Genomic DNA, 20123 nt, shown 5'->3' with positions numbered 1-20123 from the left:
CCTGGAAGTTTTTTCGTCAATAGTATAAAGTGAGCATACTTGGCAATGCAATCAACAAGGACTATGATGGTTGTGAATCCAAAACACAGAAGTGAGTCAACTATAAAATCCATGGAAAGAACCAACCACTTGTTGTCAGGTTACCTCACTCGCCATGCATTAAGAGCCCTTGAAAACTGCCCATATGGAAAAGGGGGAGAACGCCTCAAAGGAGGATACAGAACTGCATAGCTAAAGGCAATCCTTTCAGAGCCAGGCAGATCTGAAGTGCTACACTGGTAGGACTGTTATGTAGTCAGCAGTCTAGTAGTTGGGTGGGTGGAGCTAGCTGGGGAAGAGGAGGAGGATAGACAGGATAAGAGGTTAGGGTAGGAACAGGGACCGACCAAGAGGTAGACAATAAAGCTCTACATTAAAAGTATATATCGTGTCTGTCGTTATTGCGTTGAGGACACGACAACTGGCGACGAGGGTGGGATTGGTGCATCTGCCACCCACAGGACCCTGAAGGAGTGCCCTGTCCTGAGCAGCGTGAGGAAAAGAAGAAACGCTGCTGTGGGAAGCGAGGCTGCCGCCTAGATCGAGAGGCCAGCAGCACATGTCCCTGCTCCACAGTTAGGCCACTGTGTAGAGCCCAGAAGGAGCGAAAGATAAGAAGCGCTGGGGCGCTGAGAAGAGGTGAGTTCGATCGCGCCAAAAACGCGACTCACCCCCGATGCGTGCAAGTTGGCACGCGCTGAACGAGCAGAGGTCAGGAGCCCACCCTGACTCTGCCACCACCATAATCCACAAAGGAGTGCCCCCCGATGCTGCCTGGTGCCCCCAAGAAAGCCCCGCTGATCAGCGCTACCGAGCGCCAGAAAGACGGAGTTGGAGCTGTACACGACATCGGGATCTCACCCCCGATGCGTGGGATTTGGCGAGCTGTCGCCGAGTGAGCGCGGGACCCAGAGGAGCAAACTGGGAGCCCACCCCAGCCTTCCTGAGGCGTCCTGCTCAAGTGAGGAGCACAGTGAGAGGCAAGTGAAGCCTGCGGAGGCGCCAGAACGAAAGCGCCGATCTCGCCGACATCGGGTCTCACCCCCGATGCGTGAGAAACGGCACGCGGCGAGCGGAAGACGCTAGAGCCTGCCCCGGCCTACCTGAATGGTGGAAAGTGGCCCAGAAGTGGATGTGGAGCTGCCAAATCCCTGCTGCTGGAAGCAGGGACCCTCGGTGAGTGTAGAAAGAGCCCGAATGTGACTGAGGCTGAAGAGGAGCTCAGACCTCGTGGATGACTGGTGGCGGCCATTTTGAAGTCAGGCGGCAGTAAAGGACATCCCTATGAAGTGAAGGGGCGGCCATTTTGAAGTCAGGCAACATTGGAAACTGCAAAACAAGCACTGACAATTGTAGAAACAAGTACTGGTACATGCAAGATTGAAGTAGTGACAATAGCCAAACAAACATTGATAACTGCACAACAAACAAACACGCGTGAAGGCAGAAAGGAAACGAGAGAACGAGCCCAAACAAATGCAAGAGGCGCGATATGGAAACGAGCATTGGTAAATGCAAGTGAGTGGAAGAAACAAGCACCAGCAAGTGCATGAGCAAGGTGACAAACAAGCCTAAGCAAATGCAAGAAGTGAATCAAACAAGTGAACAAGTACAAGCAATATAAGAAGTGTGGTGAAACAAGCATAAGCAAATGCAAAAGACAACAGTGGCAGAAGCTGAAGAGGGCAGAAGGCAGTGCCAGAAACAAGTGAAGATCGCACTGAATGTAAACCTGAATGTAAATGAACACAGCAAACACTGGCAAGTGCAGAGGATGCACTGAAGACATATACTGAAAATGCATGCACTGAGAATGCAACAAACACAAGCAAAGGCAAGTACCAAAGTACATGTTCAGCACTATGTGAAGACCAACAATTCAAGAGCAACAGAGATTAATAAAACAAGCGTTCCAGAAGCGTGAGTAGACAAATATCAAAGAAGCCTTCTCGCATCAACGAAGTGGAAGCGCGAGAAGAAGATGTTAACGTTGCCACATATCGTTGCAACAGCCCCACCGACCACCTGCAGTTAGCACGCAACACCAAAGAGAGTGGAAAATCACAGAGCCACGAGTCACACATGGTGCAGCTGAATGGTGACCATTTGATGTCAAGAGATCCAAGCTTAATTCACTGAAGCGTGCAGAGACAGTCGCGCCAGGAGTGGACAACATACAATAGTCACCTGGGAGCGGCGAACCTCACCTGAATTCAAAGGAAACGACCCAACAAAGACTAGCGGCCGGGAAGGGTCAGCAAAAGAAGACAAGAAGAAGAGTAAGGAAACAGTCTTACGACATTGTCATGCCAGCGTGTTCCACCATCATGTCGGTGAGAGAAAAAACACATACATCGAGCCCCTGCATTGGAGTGCCACCCCCAGTGACACAGACCGGCAACCAGAGTCTGGGTCCAGAATGGAGCCGGTGGCTGGATTCACTGGATGCATTTCTTGACGTTACCGGAGAGCGAAGAGATAGCAAACGTCTACTACTACTACTCCAATTGGTGGGTCACGAAGGCCGACGCCTGATCAGAACCTTTTCAGCAAAGGATACAGGAACATATAGAAAACTCAAAACAACGATACGTGCTCATTTCACCACAAAGGAAGATGTCGATCATGAACGCATCGTTTTCAATGCAGCACGGCGGGAACCAAGGGAATCACTATCCAACTTCATAACGAGGTTACAAAAGTTAGTACGATACTGTCAATTCAATACATTCACAAATGAGGAAGCGGTCCGTCTCCGGGCGATTGAGAGCTGTTTAAAACCAGACGCACAGCGCAAGATACTTCGAAGGCAATTCTCGTTAAAGGAAATCATCAGGAGGGCTAAAGCTGGAGAGCGAGCCGACACAAGAGAGCTGTCAAGAGAATTGCATGTCAATGCAAGAAAAGAAGATAAGCGTAAGGAGACATCCCTCGTGTCAGAGCATCAAATCCAAGAGGCAACCGAAACCAGAAAGAGGGAGGATGAAGGTAGACCAGCGACAAGACAGCGGGAAAGACAAAGTGACATGAAATACTCTGAGTCAACAACGCGAAGACACAAGACTGAGATGATCCAGGATTATGACAGCCCCACCGACATTGCCTCAGGGAGTTATTCAACCTCAAGGAGTCACTCAACAAATGGTACAAACTATTCTGAAAAAGAGTCAAGTGGGACGGATCACATGGACAGAACCGAGGTCAGCCTGCTCAACAAGTATGAAGGAAAGACAAGCCACAGAACGCCGGACCAGTCATGCCAACTCTGGGAGCCGCTACACAAGCACGCCCGAGCAACGTGCGGGTCACCAATCTTCACAGACAAGTCAGAAGAACCAGGTAGCCGAAGAAAACACCACTCCCAGGACACAGACACCAGGGCCCCCAACAAGCGAGAAGAAGAAAGAGACCTCACAAAACTGGGTGATTCACTCCGACACCAGAAAGTGATAGGCAAGCACACTCATGATACCAGTGAAAATGAGGAAACTGGGAAGAGACAAATCACATCATACGAGAGGGGCAGCGACAAAAGGCTTTGGGATCGAACAAAAGAAATAAACGCTTAGTTGTCAGACAGTCTCTCCACGGGAACAGCGTGGAAGACATGTCGAGAGACATATACCAAGAAATGTCCTAAAGACAGTTCTGACTCTAAAAGCAGTTCGTCACAATCTACCGGTTCAAGAAGTGTATCAGTCAAAACACACTTGAAAGAAGGGTCCCGAAGGAAATCAGCAAGAGACTTCTCTGAGTCAAAGGACATGTCGGTACGATCACTCGGATCAACGGACTCAAGCTCACGACAACCCCCATGGTATCGATCACCTGAGCGGACATTGGACTCAGAGACTGTTCCACCCATCCAAAGCAACACATCTCACGCCGATGGCTCGGAACAATCGATCACCTCGTCAAGCAACTTGTCCGGTCCATTGCAGTCTTATCCGGACCTGAGGAGGATACCGTCACCCCTGACGGGGTTTGCGAGGCTGACTCCAAGGGCTTTCGGAAGAAAGACAACCATATGGGACACTGTACATTGGCGGGAAAAAGGACCGTCTCATCACTCCGTCAAGGAGACAAGGTGTGTTGGCAAAGATGGATCAGCATCACGAAGACAAGAGGGGACGAGAACGGAACGTGCCCATGCCCCAATGCTCAAGGAGTTTAACACTGACAAACGCGAGTGGGAGCAGATAGGAACAATAGAGCCTGCATATGAGTCCCAAAACCGAACCAGGACACTCAGTGTTCTATTGTCCAATATGCAGGGTCGTGGGCATGAGAGCATTGATGCCCTTGACCGAATGGACAAAAGAAGTGAACTCACAAACGGATGCTTAGAAAAACAAGTGCCACAATGGAGAAATGACCGCCACTGCCACGCCGAGATATCAGTAGTCACACAGCAAAAAGATATCGTGACTGTGGACTCTGAGAACGAGCAGTTCATGCACAATGTCTCACATTTTCAAGAAAGCGCTCCTGTGGTCAAAGATGTCTGTGTTGAGACAACAGAAGGATCGACCAAAGACAGGACCATCACTGATTCGACCCTACTGATGCTTGAAGACCGGATTGAATCTGAACTCATGCATGGGGACACCTTCCTCTGGCCCAAACAGACTGTCTGCCGATTCATGGGGCTGAGTGGACAAGTGCGAACTTGGTAGAAGTTAATTTCATTTTGTTAAGAAAGGGGGAGATGTTATGTAGTCAGCAGTCTAGTAGTTGGGTGGGTGGAGCTAGCTGGGGAAGAGGAGGAGGATAGACAGGATAAGGGTGAGTTATGGTAGGAACAGGGACCGACCAAGAGGTAGACAATAAAGCTCTACATTAAAAGTATATATCGTGTCTGTCGTTATTGCGTTGAGGACACGACAAGGACCAGTCCTTGTGAGCATCTAGGCTGAAATCATGAAACCCGACCTACTCCATATAGTTTAGATCACGTGAATTCACTACTGTGGCACTTGCACACGTTCAGGGTCTAATACATGAAATTATAAATGGCATTTGGCAGATGTCAAGTCTGTGGTGGAAGAATGCCTATGCTTGGCTAGTACTATCTGTTGTACCAGGAAGAGTCACACTGTTAGTGCTTGAGACCCAAATTATCTATTAGTTTCCATTGCTGGGGGAAGGTTTATCTACCTGTGCTTATAAACGTTATGTCAGATATGCTGAAGCCACTTGGACTTGAGATGCCATTCAGCTCAATAAACCTTTGCTCGTAAAGAATTATCCTACTATCCAGTTTTATGACTGAATTACCAAGTACACCCTAGCAGATACACTTCTGGGTTTCTAGAGGCAGAGAGAGTATAAAAAGACTTTGCTCTTGCTATAGTTCTTAACTGGCTACTCCACTCTCTCACCTTTGTTATTTTCGCTCTTTTTCGTATCCTCAGTTCTCTTCACCCTACACCAAGATGGCTCCAAGCGTACTAATTTCCAACCCCTTGAGGTGTTATGCAAAGTGTTGTAGTTATTCATTTTGTTGGCTGAGAAGCTTTTGACACATTCTTTCAGGATTGTAGCAACTACTTAAGCAGGGGCAAGAGGGTGCACAGAAGAAATGACAAGGAGACTGGGAAAATGGAAATCGGAATGTTACAAAAAATATGTGGGGGAGGTGTTATTGTTTTGAATTCATACTGTTAGTTGCTGTTGTACTTGTTAATTTGCAGGTTGTGTTCTAGGCTGGAGAGGCGTTATGTAGCGGTATGGTTTGCGCTCACGTTTGTAAAATAGGTGGCAAGGCAGGCGGAGCAGACACTGGTGGAGTTTGATGATATGAGAATACAGGTAAGATGGTGTAAGGAGGAGGGTATGGGATGGGGCAGGCTGTTACTTATTGGTGTGTGGTTGTTTAATACCTGGGGCTGTCCAGGTGTGTTACTTATTTGCATGGAGTAAACGATTTAGCCCACTTGAATGGCTTGGCCTTGAAAAAGCACATGGAACGGCCTCAAAAAGCAGAAAAGTTTATACTTAGACTCAGCTTTTTTGTGAACAGAGTTGTGAATGGAGAGGGTCAGCTGCTATTGATAAATGGAGAAATTAAAATCTTCTGTAGGAAAGGGGGAATAACCAGCATCCTGCACCCTGATAGTAAATTCGAGGAGAGGCAATTTTTCCGATGATGATGGGTGCACTTGTAAGTAATAGGTGTGGACTTATTCCATATGCAGCTGAGAGATGCACTGGCTAGATCGATAGGAGAATGGTTGTGGTATGAACATATTTCAGAGAAGGAAGGTGCAGGAAAACTCCCCTGGGGCAGGTTTACAGTCCGTTTTAGGAATTACACCAAATTGGTTACGCTGCTGAGCAGGGGGATCAGTTCGGAGAGGAGTGGGGTGCTGGGAAAGTTTAGAGTTCATTGGTCAAGAATCAGAAGGGTGTGGTGAGATAAAAAGTTGAGTTAATAAGTTGATTTATGTAGGGCATGAGTGGAAGGATGTGTATTTGATGTTGTTCAAATTAAAGGTGGCTAAAAAGGTAGCTTTAAAATGGTCAGGTTTATCTATGGCCTTAATGTTAGTGTGTATGGTGATGCAACAAAGGTTTTGAATCAGCAACATAATTGCGTACCTTTATTGTTCTCCACAAAACAGCCTTTTTAACAAACATTTTGGTGTACAGCAGTTGGATAAAACAATTGACAAGACCGTGAGGTCCCAAGAATACTAAAAGAATTATGTGTGATGTTATGCCGCATACAGCAACCTGCGGGAAGGAGGCGCTCAGTACCTGGATGCCAAGACCTCGGTCTGCATTTGTGGCATAAGGAGAGTATTGGGAAGATTATGGAGGGAAGTATGTCCCTTCTGAGATCACAAATTGTTCCAGAACCTTTCCCTGATACTACATACATTTTGCTTGTTCCAAGGTTGAAGACAATTCTTATTTGGCATAAAAGTGGAATATACTGACAGAAACTCAGCGTCCCCCACTACCCCCTCCCCAACCCACCCCCAATTTCAGAATGAACAAAGGGAAACTTGAGTTCGATGCGGTCAGTGCTCCGCCCAGTTAAAGGGGTGTTCCTGATTCTGACCCGCATAGTCATTTAAAATCTGTATCCAACAATCCATCCCCAAACATTTGCAGTGGAAAATGTCATTTAGCCTGGTGGAACGGTGACTAGGCTTGCTCATTGGGCCATCCCAACAGCGCGCCATGTTACTGCATGCTCATCGAAGGAGTGTTCCATTCCTGGAATGGCACATCCTGGTATGGCTAAAAATGTATATTCTGTATTGCAACTAGGAGTAGGCTGTGCACTGGTGATTTGAGCCTCCAGGCCTTTCCCAATGAATAAGTCTCCATGACGAGTTGTGGACTTGCTTACTGTGAACAATGTGGTAAAATCTATACAGCACAGTGGGTCTGTGAACATTTGGTCTTATTTGTTGAGAATGTAGGCCTTTGCTCCTCATTCACAAAGTAGCCTGGCGGATCACACTAGCCCGAGTTCGCGAAATCCAAATGTCCAGAAAGAAAATGAACAGCATCCTGTAAAGGTAGGAAAGCTACTAGAACACAATAGGGGCATATATCCAAAAGATACAATTTTCCTCTTGCGCTGAAAGTCACGTTTGTAAAAAACGCAGACCAATAAGGGGATTTTTTTAAAGACTGCAACTGAGTTAACCTTCACAGATCGTCCCTACTGAGAGTTGGGAACCTAGGGCAAAACTCACACGACCTCAGTGTTTTGGGTAATTGATTGTATTGTCTTTATTGAGATGTATAGCTTTTACAGAAATAGTTTTGTATGCTTCATTACTATAGGTGAGTGACATTAATTTACAGATTATTTTGCTTCCTTACATATACCCTTGTTCTAGGGTGGACAGCACAGGTGTAGTTTTAGGTTTGGGCTAGTAACAGCTATGCCATAATAACAAAGAAAACAAAAACTATATAGAACTGTGTATACGTAGAGGAGCTTTGGGCAAGTCTTTTTCATCTTTTGGCCTGGCTACCTGTTAGTCACATTTTGCTTCTGCACACCACAGCATACAACATATAGGTTTGGTCACCCAACCTCAACTACTGGATCTCCTGAACTGTGAGTGGAGTTATTTTGACTAATCACATGTGTGCACATTTAACAAAAGGTTAGTGCTCTTCACTGCCAGGACTGTACGGCCAATGCTTTATTTTGTCAGAGCTCTTTTTCTTTCCATTCTTTAGTTACTGTTAGAAACGGGATCTCTGGCTGGCAAGGCTTGCGCCAAAGTCAGTCAGAGACCACCACTTCCACGTCAGGGCAAGGGAGTCACACACCAAGATAACCCCTGCTCACCCTCTAGGTAACGTGACGCGAGCAGCCAGGCTAAACTTGGAGGCTATGTCGGTTAAGTGTTTGCGCGCGCACCCAGCAACAACACCCAAGGCCCACCACAAAGGAAACTCCACACAAGGTTATACAAAAATAGCCTTTGTATTATACCAAAACACATTAGATAAGAACACACATTTTACAATGTGCCAACAGGCACGGGCAGAATTTACAGGGGATATGTACAAGAGAGGGCCACCTGGACCACTGTAAGGAATCGTCACTTTTTAGGAATAGCACTTAGAATATCACTTAGAACATAGAATGTAGAACCACTGTAGCACAAATTAGCACACAACCAGTAATTACTGGTAAAGGGTAAGTACCTCCTACGCAACCCTAACCACCTTAGGAAAATATTGCGCAGGGAACCAAGACCTCACTAGCAACACCTGTACTAGGAGAAAACAACCACCTAAGTATCACCAACATTTAGGGGTATAAGCATAGGAACATTACACATGATGCATTAACATTCAGAGGTGTAGGAAAGAAAAACACATGATGCATCAAAACACATTCAGAGGTGTAAGGAGGGAAAAACACATGATGCATCAAAACACATTCAGAGGTGTAAGGAAGGAAAACACATGATGCATCAAAACACATTCAGAGGTGTAAGGAAGGAAAACACATGATGCATCAAAACACATTCAGAGGTGTAAGAACAAGCAATTGCGCAAAACTCACATGAGCCACAACCTGTGGCAGTCCCTAGGCCCTCTGGCCTTGATGGGGCTAGGTCGCCGTGTGTCCCAATGTCAGGGGCCTAAACGTGGCAGCTGCCCACAAAGTGCTGGGCAGCTGTGTAGATAATGATGGGCCAACGCTGGAGCCTCGCAGGCTCTGGCCAAAAGCACTGTCCCCTGAGCCCCTCTGGGCTCTAAACAAATGGGGCACTCAAGAACCTCTCAGGGCTCGTGAGAACTGATGCGCCCAGGAGCCTCGCTGGACTCTTAAAACAATTGTGGCGCTTCTGAGCCTCTCGGGGCTCTGGAACAACCGATTGCCCTCTAGAGCCTCGCTGGGCTCTAAAACCACTGTGGCGCCTTCTTGAGCCTCCCTGGGCTCTCAGAAATAAATGAGCCCCCACGAGCCTCTCTGGGCTCGAGACACAAAATGCGGCCGTCGTTGGAGTCCCTCCTGGACTCAAAAACACAGAGATGCCGCCTCGAGCCTCGCAGGCTCGTAAATACAAATGCCCACGGGAGCCTTCCCAGGCTCTACACACCGTTGGAGCGGCCGGCTGCCACCCGGGGCCGCTCTGACCTTTGCTCTGAGCCTCCAGCCCTCCCGCACTCACCGGCTGCTCCTTGACTCCTCCGGTGGCGGTCCTGGGCAGCGGGGCTCATCCCAAGAGCTCCTGCTCCTCTCTCTGGGCTCGCTCCTCGGTGCGGGGCTCTTCCCTCCTCACGGGAGCCCCGCAAGCACCGGCAGCCCTGCTCCGCTCGTCTTCCCAGTCAGGTCCCAGGCCGGCAGCCAATCACAGCGCGGCCCGGGAATGACGTCACGGGGGTGTCCCGCAGTCCCGCCCCCGGCCTGCCGGACTTCCTGGTCGTGGGCCAGGCTGCGATTTTCGGCTGTCCCGGGCTGCGGCGGTGATGCGGTGAGACTCACGTGGGGTGGGCTCCCTCAGTAATTGAAATAGAAAGCGAGGTAGGCACTCGCTATGCTCCACAATCTCGGGCAAATGCCGGGTGTGCACCGGCCTGGCACACAAAGCGCTTCCCAGCGCTAGATGAAAACAAAAGCGCTCCCAGCGCTTAGTAGTGAAAATAAAGCGCTCCCAGCGCTACAAGCAAGCAGAGCCTCAGCAAAAGTTCTTCGGTAGGCAGGGGGGCAAGGCTGGGTCCAGAGCCAGCTCACTGGGCCTCCAGGCAGGGAGGCAATCCAAGTGGCGGTCCTCCTGGCCCCAGCAGCAGCCCCCTCTGGTAGGATCCTGGAAGAGAACACATTCATGGGGACACAGCCCCTTCTTATACTATGAAACCCTTTGTCTGTAGGTGCAGGGTGGGGGAGAAACCAGTCGCAGCTGGTTTTGGAGCACCCTTGATGTGCTCAACCACCCCTTTCATTCACTAGTGAGGCTAGGGTCGTTAGACACACCACAGGGGGTGGAGCCGGCATTGTGTGGGGAAAGCCCAGCCCTATTCAGGAACCAGATGCAGCCCTCCCTCACATCACTCATGCTAATCTCTCCACTCACCACTGGGCAGATCCATCCAGACTTCCTGGAGCCAGGCTTGCCAGCCAGCTCCAGCCAATCACACGCCAGCACCCTGACTGCACACACACACACCAATGTCTAGAAGTGGCACTTCCCCACTAGACACATACTTGCCACATACATCATCACACAGCATTCAATCTCACGAGTTCGCACATACCAAACTCGAGCCTGCACTCCCCACACATCAGGAACTACCAGGGACCCAGATATTCCCCATGCATTCCTATGGGAGGGCAGGCCAACCTTACTCCACGCACGCACTTTACCCTGGGACCCAGGGAAAGAGTGCGCCAAGCCAGAAATCATGAACGCCAGGTCGCCATCAAAAGCAAAAAGTTCAGGGGTGAACCTGCCAAAGAGGCTCGGGTCCAACACAACCCCCTTCCAGCTAAAACGCAGGGTAGACCGATCACCACCGTGATGGGCTTCCCTGCTTTGGGCGATAGAACACGGACACGGGCCCGCCACTGCCGGGACACCGTCCTGTTCCACGCCACTGTGAACTCCTGGGATTCCTTCTAAAACCACCATCCGGAACAACGGGGCTACCCCACTGGTACTCCCAAGCTGTCCGCGGCCAGGACCAGGCCCTGGGCCACCCAGGTGCCACCGGTCCTTGCCTATCCACAGAGTGGGGGGTAGTAACCCCTGGCACATAGTAGCCATTCTCCACTCTTCCTGTCTGTAAGACAGGGCTAGACTGCCACTGGTTCTCCAGCCTAGGGTCTACACCCTCAGGCGGACCAGGAGTCTCAGGGAAGGCTCTCCTCCCCCTACCTCTTCTTCTAAGGTTCCTCCACCTCTGACGAGGGGTGCACCTAGAACGCCATTCCAACCCAGGGTTTAACCCCTCAGGTTGCACCGGGGTCAGAGGTGGGCTCTCCCACCCTCTGCACCCCCTTCCAGAGTTCTGCACCCTCCCAACTGGAGAGGTACCCCTGGAAGAGGCACTGGCCAGGACTCTGGTTACAGACGTCCCACCCTTCAGGTCAGCCCGATCCTGAACCTGGCCTCCCAAACCTCAGTTTAAACCCCTAGGTGGGATAATTGCCTGGCAGTCCAGGACTTCTGGGGACTCAATCACCATCCCCCTGAGGCTAACACATGACTCATGTGCTGTGTGACTGTCTGTCTGGCGCAGATCTCCCGTCCCCTGTTCACCTGACAGTGCGGGAGGATCCCCCAGAACAGAAGTAGTGTCACCATGGTCACTCCAAGGGAACGTAGCCCAACTGGCTAGTCCCTGACCCACTGGTTCTCCCACTGGGGAACACATCCCACATTCACTCCTCACTTCGGACTTCTGTGCCCCCCCAACTGGAGTGGCACTGCCGGACACTAGAACCACTGGAACACTATTTAAAGATACTCCAGGTACTCTAGACACTAGGAGATCCCCCTCAAGGGGTCTACCAGGACAGCCTAGTTTCCCAACCTGGTGTTCCCTCAAGAAACCATCCAGGTTCTGAGACTGGGTTTCGGGCACCTGGGAACACTCAGTCCCCCACTCACTCCTACTCCACTGAGACAAGACGTGAGCCCCTACACCCCTCTCGCTACACTGGGACCTAGCTGGGCTACTCTGAGCCTCTTCCACCACGCTGGGCTGGAAGATACCTGAACCACTACTCTCGGGTTCACTCACCAATGACGTGTCAGAACCTCTGGCACATTCCCAGCGGTCTGCTTCCTTTGCAATGTCCCAAGGACAAACGTAGTCACCCCTCGACAGGTGTTGGCGCAACTCTGGCACAAAACAATTGAGCAGGTGCTCTCTGATAACCAGGTTGAGCAGTCCATCAAAATCAGGTTCGTCGTGAACCTCTAACCAATCAAGCAGTGCATCACGACAATCATCCACAAAATCCCCCCAATCCTGGTGAGGCAGTTCCTACTGCCCCTGAACTTCAACCTGTACGTGTCCTCTCGGGAACAAGGTACTATTCTTTGGAGAAGGGGACTGGGACCTCCTGCACTGAACTCTCTATTGCTGCCACCACTGGATCCAACCCTCCCTGGGGAATCCAGAAAACTATAATTGCGGTCAGAGGATACCCTACCCTCTAGGGCTATCTTCTCCCTGGCCAAGGCCCTCTCAGCCTCTGCAATCCTCTACTGCACACCCAGCTGTGCTATCTCCTTGGCATGCTCTAACCTGAGCTTCTCCAAAGCCAGCTGGTGCTCCCTCTCTTCCCTCCTATCCAACCACTCATCTGGGGACAGGGGAAGGAATGGGGTGCTGCATCTGACACTGGACCCAGCAAGGGACTCCCTATCTATGGGGTCCTCACTATCTGCTGGTGCCCATTCACTGTCATCCTCATCCTCCTCTTCAGACTCTTCAGGGCTCCCCTCAGACCCACCACCCTCATGGTGCAAGGCCCTCTCTTTCTCACTGTGCTCACGTTCCCAGTCATCCTTCTGCCATAGGATCAGGTTATTCCTAAGCTTGGACTGGGTGTCTGACTCATTCACTGTGATGTCTCTCTCCTCACAAAACTGTACCAACTCATGCATACTGTACTTAAACAGACCACATAAGTTAAAAGAAGATTCCATCTTGGCAGGATGCTCACAGACACGTGCAACACAGGGGACCTAACAGTCTGAGCTGAAACAAGAGTACACAGTTCAAAGTATTTCAGCAAGCTCTCTACCCCAGAGAACTCACACTCATGTGTCCATGGAATCACACCATTCATCCACCCCCCCCCCCCCTTGGACCGGTAAGGCAGTTTTTACCACCCCTGATTTCTCAACCTGACCACACGTGACACAGGTACCAAACTCTGGGAGCAGAATGGGGAACAAATGTACTGGACACTCTTTGGAAAAGAAATACTAGAACTTCAAAGAACAATAATCCCCAACATGTAATTATCTAAAATGCAGAGATTTTAGTAGTGTGGCCCGTTGCCACTGCGGTACAACGCAAACACAAATCCGGATCCTCACCGCCTGCCACCAATGTTAGAAACAGGATCTCTGGCTGGCAAGGCTTGCGCCAAAGTCAGTCAGAGACCACCACTTCCACGTCAGGGCAAGGGAGTCACACACCAAGATAACCCCTGCTCACCCTCTAGGTAACATGACGCGAGCAGCCAGGCTAAACTTGGAGGCTATGTAGGTTAAGTGTTTGCGTGCGCACCCAGCAACAACACCCAAGGCCCACCACAAAGGAAACTCCACACAAGGTTATACAAAAATAGCCTTTGCATTATACCAAAACACATTAGATAAGAACACACATTTTACAATGTGCCAACAGGCACGGGCAGAATTTACAGCGGATATGTACAAGACAGGGCCACCTGGACCACTGTCAGGAATCATCACTTTTTAGGAATAGCACTTAGAATATCACTTAGAACATAGAACATAGAATGTAGAACCACTGTAGCACAAATTAGAACACAACCAGTAATTACTGGTAAAGGGTAAGTACCTCCTACGCAACCCTAACCACCTTAGGAAAATATTGCGCAGGGAACCAAGACCTCACTAGCAACACCTGTACTAGGAGAAAACAACCACCTAAGTATCACCAACATTTAGGGGTATAAGCATAGGAACATTACACATGATGCATTAACATTCAGAGGTGTAGGAAAGAAAAACACATGATGCATCAAAACACATTCAGATGTGTAAGGAGGGAAGAACACATGATGCATCAAAACACATTCAGAGGTGTAAGGAAGGAAAACACATGATGCATCAAAACACATTCAGAGGTGTAAGGAAGGAAAACACATGATGCATCAAAACACCTTCAGAGGTGTAAGAACAAGCAATTGCGCAAAACTCACATGAGCCACAACCTGTGGCAGTCCCTAGGCCCTCTGGCCTTGTTGGGGCTAGGACGCCCTGTGTCCCAATGTCAGGGGCCTAAACGTGGCAGCTGCCCACGAAGTGCTGGGCAGCTGTGTAGCAAATGATGGGCCATCGCTGGAGCCTCGCAGGCTCTGGCCAAAAGCACTGTCCCCTGAGCCCCTCTGGGCTCTAAACAAATGGGGCACTCAAGAGCCTCTCAGGGCTCGTGAGAACTGATGCCCCCAGGAGCCTCGCTGGACTCTTAAAACAATTGTGGCGCTTCTGAGCCTCTCGGGGCTCTGGAACAACTGATTGCCCCCTAGAGCCTCTCTGGGCTCTAAAACCACTGTGGCACCTTCTTGAGCCTCTCTGGGTTCTCAGAAATAAATGTGCCCCCACAAGCCTCTCTGGGCTCGAGACACAAAATACGGCCGTCGTTGGAGTCCCTCCTGGACTCAAAAACACAGAGATGCCGCCTCGAGCCTCGCAGGCTCGTAAATACAAATGCCCCCGGGAGCCTTCTCAGGCTCTACACACCGTTGGAGCGGCCCGCTGCCATCCGGGGCCGCTCTGACCTTTGCCTTGAGCCTCCAGCCCTCCCGCACTCACGGCTGCTCCTTGACTCCTCCGGTGGCGGTCCTGGGCGGCGGGGCTCATCCCAAGAGCTCCTGCTCCTCTCTCTGGGCTCACTCCTCAGTGCGGGGCTCTCCCCTCCTCACGGTAGCCCCGCAAGCACCGGCAGCCCTGCTCCGCTCATCTTCCCAGTCAGGTCCCGGGTCGGCAGCCAATCACAGTGCGGCCCGGGAATGACGTCACAGGGGTGTCCCGCAGTCCCGCCCCCGGCCTGCCTGGCTTCCTGGTCGCGGGCCGGGCGGCGATTTTCGGCTGTCCCGGTCTGCGGCGGTGATGCGGTGAGACTCACGAGGGGTAGGCTCCCTCAATAATTGAAATATAAAGCGAGGTAGGCACTCGCTATGCTCCGCAATCTCGGGCAAATGCCGGGTGGGCACCGGCTTGGCACACAAAGCGCTTTCCAGCGCTTAGTAGTGAAAATAAAGCGCTTCCAGTGCTACAATCAAGCAGAGCCTCAGCAAAAGTTCTTAGGTAGGCAGGGTGGCAAGGCTGGGCCCAGAGCCAGCTCACTGGGCCTCCAGGCAGGGAGGCAATCCAAGTGGCGGTCCTCCTGGCCTCAGCAACAGCAGCAGCCCCCTCTGGTAGGATCCTGGAAGAGAACACATTCATGTGGACACAGCCCCTTCTTATACTATGAAACCCTTTGTCTGTAGGTGCAGGGTGGGGGAGAAACCAGTCGCAGCTGGTTTCGGAGCACCCTTGATGTGCTCAACTACCCCTTTTATTCACTAGGGAGGTTAGGGTTGTTAGACGCACCACAGGGGGTGGAGCCAGCATTGTGTGGGGAAAGTCCAGCCCTATTCAGGAACCAGGTGCAGTCCTCCCTCACATCACTCATGCTAATCTCTCCACTCACCACTGGGCAGACCCATCCAGACTTCCTGGAGCCAGGCTTGCCAGCCAGCTCCAGCCAATCACACGCCAGCACCCTCACTGCACACACACACCAATGTCTAGAAGTGGCACTTCCCCACTAGACACATACATGCCGCATACATCATCACGCAGCATTCAATCTCACAAGTTCAAACATACCAAACTCGAGCCTGCACTCCCCACACATCAGGAACTACCAGGGACCCAGATATTCCCCATGCATTCCTATGGGAGGGCAGGCCAACCTTACTCCACGCACGCACTTTACCCTGGGACCCAGGGAAATTGTGCGCCAAGCCAGAAATCATGAACGCCAGGTCACAATCAAAAGCAAAAAGTTCAGGGGTGAACCCGCCAAAGAGGCCCGGGTCCAACAGTTACTTAACTTTTCAGTGATTTGTTTGTGCTTTAAACTCTCTTCAGGTTCCTGTAATTCGAAGTCAATAATTCATTTTCTTTGTGACAATAATAATCATATGGCTTTGAAACTAGAAACAACTTCTATACCTGGTAAAGGTATACCTGCATGAAAGGAAGCACCCCTGCTGGTCTCTTAAAATTGCATGTAATGGTTAATTTATTTTTAACACCAAAACTTGTTATGGCAAATATGCGGCTGCCATGTTTAGATAAAAGAACTGCACCAGATTGTCATAGCCACACCCATTGGCTTTGCCAATGCTAATTTAAACCATTCACCTTATTTTATATTTATTTTGGAGTCACTCATTCTCTTTGGAGATTTCACCTTCTCATTATTAAATCACACTCCAGTCGAATGTTTTAATTCTAGGTTTTTTCCGGTCTATTGTCGGGCTGATTTATTATGTGGTTTTCATTTAGGCGCTATTAAAATCAGTGCTACAATTTATCTTTTGAAAGACAACTATGCAAAAGTCATTACCTTTCCATCACAGTGCGTGAGAGGAGAGGATAACTCTTGAACTTGAACTACTAGAGTAAACGGGAAACCTGGACTCAAATCTCAGCTTCCTTGCTTAGCAAAATTGTTTGATTCTTGGCGGAGTGTTTTTATCACTGTGCCTTATTTTCCTAAACAGTACTATGATATATCTACATACACATCACTGAGTGTAGTAATGAATCCAGCGAATTAACTTGAAACATGCAACTAATTAACTATTGTTTTAGTTTTAAAGAGTCTAGCCTTATTTTTCATATTATCTGCTGGGCCACATACGTAGTAATTGTCAATGGTTTGCTATATAATGTGGGTGGTAGGGCCAAGCCAGAACACTACAGAACCTCTGGCTCACCTAAAACCTTTGTGGGGTGCCCACGTCTAAACCACAAGTGAGTACACAGAAAATGGCCCCTTTTCTTCCACAAATGTCTGGACACATCAACCTGTTAACCCTCCACAACCGCTACATATAACCATCTTGAGGGGTACGGACAACATGGCGGCCGCCTAGATCTGAGGCTCCCGATTGGAGTTCCCAGCAATCACACCTAATCTCCTCCATCAGGGGCATTCGATACCTGATCTCATCTGAGAGGAGTATTGCAGGGGGTTTGAGCATGCTGATGGCGGCTACAGAGGACTTCCCCCTACTCCTTCAAGAGACAGGAGCCAGACCACCTGACTCTGAGCTACTGGGCCGCTAGGCCGTGCAGGGCTGTCTCCTACACTGTGCTGCAGCGGGTTCCAGACAGCCTGGTATCACGGCTCACCAACCACCTTCTTTAGTTACTACCACCGTGGCAGGGACATTGGTGAAGGCAGCTCTAGACTCCCTCCCTCCATTCCAGAGCTGGGAGCTACACTGGCTAGTTGCTGTTTGCCGGGCCTCATGTTGGAGGCCTTGCCTGCTGTACTGCCGCGGCCTGATATCACGGGTCTCCGGGTGCCCTCATTGTTTCTTGCAGGTGAGTCTGGGGTGGCCTTCTAGCCTGGAATGGACTGCTCCTGCCCAGAATCTATGCCGCAGCGCCCTCTGCTCCTGCGGACCCAGCTTCAGGGAGGCATGGCCTGACCCCTGGTCAGAATGGATCCCCTGGATCGGCCCTGCCTCTCATTGCTGGTGGGTTGAAGATTTGAAAGAACACCGCCTCCTACTGGGGCCACCTTTCTTCCAGTAGATACCGTTCAGGCCCTCAGACCATGTGAGGCAGCCGATGGCCCGGACCTCCTATGACCTTCTCTTTAGCCTGGCAGAGCCCCTCAATTTCATATGTAAACCTTGGAAGCCTCAGCGGACTGGACGTTGCCTCCTTCTCTGACGCGGGTGATATTTTTTACAGACTCGGGCCACTACCATCACTGTCTCTATGAACTTGGCGCCTGGGGTTGCGACCGCTGGAAAGCCCTAGTGGGCTGGGCGCACATGCTGCACCACCTGCAGCAACATTGGAGAGGCAGTGTGGTGGCAAACATGCTCAGCCTGGTTGATGAGTCCGGCAGACCCCTGATAAGAGCTTAGTACACTGTGGACATACTTATACATGATAAGACTCTGCCAGCCTTGAGCGACAAGTGCTCCTCTCTACCAGGCTTGGGGCTCTTGCTGTGCTCTACAAGTCACCTGGATCTGCCTGTCTTGCATGGGCACTAGGGTGATCACTGCTGACTTGACCTCTCTCCCTTCCTCTATTACTAATGCTGCTGGCGGGAGAGTAGTTCCAGCAACACCTGGTCGCTCTCTCCCTGATACCCCTCTTATTTGAGATGGGCTGCACAAAATCATCCTGGGCTGGCCCCAACTCACTGCGACTGTCGTGGGATATGGCGCCGTCCAGAGCCCCTGACTGGGGTGGAGGATGACAAGGGAGACTCCATCATACATGCGACTGAATCATCTTGCGCTTCCCTGGAGGCGAAGGTGGATGCTGCGGCGATTGATGTAAATTTGGTGCAAGATGATTACAGCAGACTGACTGAGACGGTCTAGAACTCAGAGAAGCTACTAACCAAATTGTAACCCAAGTCGGAGGACCTTAATGACTGGTGCGTGAACTAACAGATAGGATCCAACTCCTTAAGTGCAGGGTGGAGGATGCTGCAGGCAGCCCTTTCAGCAGTAATCTCCGCATTGTTGGCCTCCTGGAAAAGGCTGAGGGGGGGTGACATGGAGGGCTTTTTGGAAACTTAGTTGAGGTCAATGCTGCCAACTCAAGCCCTCACCCCTTATTTCTCCATTGAGAGAGCCCACATGCCGCCCTCAGTTGGGAGCTCCCCCAGGTGCAGTGGTGGAGAAAATACTCCATTATAGGGACAGGGAAGCGATCCTGAAATTTGCAAGCCAGTCCAATCGTATCATGAAAGATGACAATCAGCAGATCATTATATTCCTGACCAACACGCTTTCTACATCGCTGTTAAGATTAAGATGCAGGAACTGGAGTTAAAATAAGCTTTGACCCCACACCCTTACTGCCTGTGCACAGCCCTGTTACATGACCCTGTTTGTGAAAACGGGGGTTGCAGCCCCCGCTCTTGGGATTTGTACTCGTTTAAATCATGTTAACTGGTTTTATTCTTTACACTTTCTTAGCTGGATTGCTGTTTTGAATGTAGGTCTCGCTCACTCTCTAGACTTACCATACAAAGTTGTGACAAGGGAATCTACCCACACATGGCATATTTTGTGGTTCCTCCATCCCTCACTATGACCAGGGCACAGATCTTTAAAATTATATCCTGAAATATTAAAGGGATGCACACCCCCACCAAGCGATGCAAAATTCACTCATACTTAGTGCAATATGAACCCCATTGCACTTTGTTACAGGAATCCCACATTACCAGAAGAAAGGGGGAGAAATTGCAATGAAAATGGAGGGGACATGTTCACACTACAGACTACTCAACCTTCGCTAAGGCCGTCTAGTTTGAATCAAGGCAGGGACACCCTTCACAGTCCTATCGGAAGACACTGACCACGTGGGCTGCTTTGTCTTGTTGGAGATCAGGCTGGACGGCTCCCGTGTGTTGCTAGGTGGGATTTATGCCCATACCTCTGAACAACCCAAGTTCATGAGTGCCTCTATTCCTGTCTGGCTAAGTGGGCACATATCACGTGGCTGATAGGGGGGAATTTCTATTGCAACCCAGATGCTGATAGATAGATCTCATCTCAACTCTCTGGGGCACCCATTATTTTGCAATGCGCATGCACTTTCTTCTTTTGCACCAGCAGTGGTCTTGCCATGATG

The 20123-nt window shown here is 50.1% G+C and overlaps 1 protein-coding gene across 2 annotated transcripts in view; it reads right to left on the bottom strand.

Annotated features, from left to right (window-relative positions):
• Window positions 1–20123, bottom strand: part of RASGRF2 (Ras protein specific guanine nucleotide releasing factor 2) — a 1720695-nt gene that overhangs the window by 835676 nt on the left and 864896 nt on the right. The window lies entirely within an intron of this gene.

The sequence above is a fragment of the Lissotriton helveticus genome, chromosome 2_1, assembly GCF_964261635.1.
Source record: "Lissotriton helveticus chromosome 2_1, aLisHel1.1, whole genome shotgun sequence".
Taxonomy (NCBI): Eukaryota; Metazoa; Chordata; class Amphibia; order Caudata; family Salamandridae; genus Lissotriton; species Lissotriton helveticus.
Note: the sequence above shows the minus strand (reverse complement) of the source record. Positions and strands in the feature narration are given on the sequence as shown.